Below are 4,058 nucleotides of genomic sequence, written 5' to 3'. Positions count from 1 at the left end.
GGACCGCAGTTTCTCCACTTGGTCCTTGGGAGCGGAGCGCAGTTTCTCCCTCCTGCCCCGGCTGCAGGGCGAGGAGCGGGAACGGGCTCCCCCTGCAGGACACACTTTGGCCCGCCGCGCGCAGTCACCGCAGATGGGCGTTCCCCTGCACTTGCCCTCCCTGTGTGCGGGTTTGGACTAATGCTGTTTTGAAGTAAGCCACTGTGGCGAAATGGAGATAGGGATACATGCAGAAAAAGAGGCAGAAGTAAAAAGAACTGAGATGCAGGCCGTAAGAGAGGCGCTTTAGGAAGGGACTTGGCCTTCGCTGACTGCCGCGCCGTCCCCATCCGACTCACATCTGCGCACCTGGGTCAGAGTGTTCAACATCACGACAGAACGTGTCCAAATGTCCACTCCATGCCGGGGTTCTGCAGGCTTGTTTATCTCTCAGTAACTGTACGGGTGGGGATCGTCGTCACCTACATTTTACGGACGAGGAAAGAAGACAGGAAGGAAGGTCTTGACATGGCCGCACGGTGAGGGGATGAGGATTCAGATCCAGACTTACTTCGACACCTGTCCCCTTCCTGGCCTTGAGGACAGAATGACACTGTGCGTGTTAGCCCCGCACGTGGCGTCAGGCCTGGGACGTGCTCAGCGGACGTGGACTAAGGAGAATCGCATCTTTTAAGTCCACTAGACCTTTACCCCAAGTGCGGCTGCTACCCCGGTGTTGCTCCCCTCTGTTTGCCACCTGTTTCTAGGCACAGGGATTCCTTCATTACGAAGGCGTTGGCTGGGGAGGAGGGGTCCCAAAGCCGGACAGTGTGGAGACTCGCCTGTGTGTTCGCCCTGAGAGGGGCGCTGCTGTCCACGGGGCTGAAGTCCGCGTGTGCCCTGGGTTGTCCGCCCTGTTGCTGTCACAGCAGCAGAATCAGCTACCTCCTTTTTATCCTACCCACCAAGTCATGTTCTAATACTACTATTTTAGTCCATGTAATGCCTACACCAGAATATTTCCAAATATATGTAACCACATAATTATACCTTTATAAACTTTTTATCCAAATTCTTTTTATGCATATAACTTAATGTACTTCCTTTCTCCAGAACTAAAGATTCCCCTTGTGCCTTATGTTTGTATATTTTGCATCATCTTCTTCCACTTCAGGTTTGGAATTTGTCTGAATTTCTCTTCCAGTAGCTGAAGAAGCCCACCTCTGCACTGTCTTGCATCGTCTTCTGCCAATTATACCCCCCAGAGGAGGTAGCTGTTGTTTTCTCTAAAGAAAGCAAAGTCAAATTCCATTTTGTCTCCCACCCCCAGCGGATTGATTTCAAGTGCAACTTCAGGGTTGCATTCACCAGGGACATATGTGGAAATCAATAAAGTGGAGTCCCCCCCGCTCCAGAAGTGACACAGATGTGCACAGGGTGGGCAGGAGAGGGCAGTGGAAGTGCTCATCAGCCTCACCAGCAGCCTGTGTTGGGGAAGCATTTGCCTGACCCAGGCTGAATCATAAAGGTGCATGTGGAAATTGATAATTATGTTCGTTCAACCCTTCACAACGTGCCTTCACGTGTTAAGATGCAAAAACACGAAGCTAAGTGTCCAACTCTTTATTAACTTGGTGTGGGGTTTATAGTTAAAGGCATCAGGTTCACATCTGCAGTCGCCCCTCAGCTTTTAAGTGGATCTAAAAGGACAAAGGAGTCCCCTAGTGGAGCCTCCTGTTCCCCATAGGAGGCATCGTTCTCCTGCTGGAAGGAAGGGACTGGAGGAGAGCAGATTTAGAGCTGGACGCTCTGTTGCTGGCTGTGAGTTTCTCTTTGAGTTAGCTGGAGAAACCTAGGCCTGCAAATAGAGCATTTAGAGATCTTTCTTGTGACCTGGGGTTGGACTCAGATTCATTTATTGAATGAAGTGGTTACCATGGGCTAGGGACACTTCCAGGAATGGGCAATATGGCGGTGAGATAGGCAACCCCCTGCCCCATTCTGCTGGGAGAGATAAACCCCAATGGAGTAAATAAGATCATTCCAGAGGTGGTGAGTGCTAAGGAGAAAATACGACGGAATAGAAACCTGGCCGGTGACTCCACTCTGCCTGTTTCCTGTGGGTGAGGGACTTGCCTAATCCCTGCTCTCTGGCCGTATAATTGGACTTTCTTATCTCACCCTTCTGGAGCTCTGTGCCACCCGAGACCGTGCACCGTGTCCTTCTGCTTCCCACTCCAGCTCTGTCCCTTCTCAGTAGCTAGAATACTTATCTATCTCCTGCCCATGGTGGGACCCTCATCACTGCTCACTTCTGTCACCACCATGTCCCCTACACTGCCGAGTAGAGTGTTTTGCACAGAGAAATGGAGGAATGAATGAATGATTCACTAGGCCGATTCTGGGATGCCCAAGTCCATTCTTCAAGACCACTGTGTAGTAAGGAATTAATCTTATCCCCAAAGAGGTCTGGCCTCTGCCCCTGGCTACTACATTGTAATCCTGGAAGCTTGGCACACCGTGCCTGACGGCCTTCGTTTGCCTGAGGCTGTCTGCCACTGCGAAGTTTATGTGATTTAAGGCAGAATCTTTGGGCCACACAATATCAATTCTACCTCCAGATAAGCTACAGACTAACGTTCAACCCCACATTACCAGCTCCAATGCTGGAGGGGGCAATGTGTGATCAGGCTTCAGTAAAAACTCTCAACACCAAGTCTCAAGTAAGTGGCCGAGGTGGGCAATACACAATGCTTGTTGGTGAAAGGCAGAATTCAGTCCCCGACTCTGTGAGGGGGACAACAGAAGGTCCGTATTTGGAACTTTTCCTGGACTCTGCCCACGGGCTTCCTCCCTTGGCTGATTTTAATCTGGATTCTTTCCCTGTAATAAACTGGAACCATGAGTATAACAGCTTTCAGGGAATCCTGTGAGTGTCCTTTTAGCTAATTATCAAAACTGAGGATGGTTTTGTCCTCCTCCCCCTGAACTTGCAGTTAGTGCCAGAAATGAGGATAGTCAGGTGTGGACTGTGTCCCCTCCAATTCACGGTTGTCTGGTGTGGACTGTGTCCCCTCCAAACTCACAGTTGTCTGGTGTGGACTGTGTGTCCCCTCTGACTCCACAGTTGTCTGGTGTGGACTGTGTGTCCCCTCCAACCTCACGGTTATCTGGTATAGAGTGTGTCCCCTCCAACTGCACAGTTGTCTGGTGTGAACTTTGTGTCCCCTCTGACTCCACAGTTGTCTGGTGTGGACTGTGTGTCCCCTCCAACCTCACGGTTGTCTGGTGTGGACTGTGTGTCCCCTCTGACTCCACGGTTGTCTGGTGTGGACTGTGTCCCCTCCAACCTCACAGTTGTCTGGTGTGGACTGTGTGTCCCCTCCAACCTCACGGTTGTCTGGTGTGGACTGTGTGTCCCCTCCAACCTCACGGTTATCTGGTATAGAGTGTGTCCCCTCCAACTGCACAATTGTCTGGTGTGGACTTTGTGTCCCCTCTGACTCCACAGTTGTCTGGTGTGGACTGTGTGTCCCCTCTGACTCCACAGTTGTCTGGTGTGGACTGTGTGTCCCCTCTGACTCCACGGTTGTCTGGTGTGGACTGTGTTCCCTCCAACCTCACAGTTGTCTGGTGTAGAGTGTGTCCCCTCCAACTGCACGGTTGTCTGGTGTGGACTGTGTGTCCCCTCTGACTCCACGGTTGTCTGGTGTGGACTGTGTGTCCCCTCTGCCTCCATGGTTGTCTGGTGTGGACTGTGTTCCCTCCAACCACACAGTTGCCTGGTGTGGACTTTGTGTCCCCTCTGACTCCACGGTTGTCTGGTGTGGACTGTGTTCCCTCCAACCACACAGTTATCTGGTGTGGACTGTGTTCCCTCCAACCACACAGTTGTCTGGTGTGGGCTGTGTCCCCTCCAACCTCACAGTTGTCTACGGTGGGCTGTGTTCCCTCCAACCACACAGTTATCTGGTGTGGGCTGTGTCCCCTCCAACCTCACAGCTGTCTATGGTGGGCTGTGTCCCCTCCAACTGCATGGTTGTCTACGGTGGGCTGTGTTCCCTCCAACCACACAGTTG

This window comes from Otolemur garnettii, unplaced genomic scaffold (genome assembly GCF_000181295.1).
Source record: "Otolemur garnettii isolate 467f Iridium unplaced genomic scaffold, OtoGar3 scaffold00189, whole genome shotgun sequence".
NCBI classification, from domain to species: Eukaryota; Metazoa; Chordata; class Mammalia; order Primates; family Galagidae; genus Otolemur; species Otolemur garnettii.
This window is presented reverse-complemented; position numbering follows the sequence as displayed.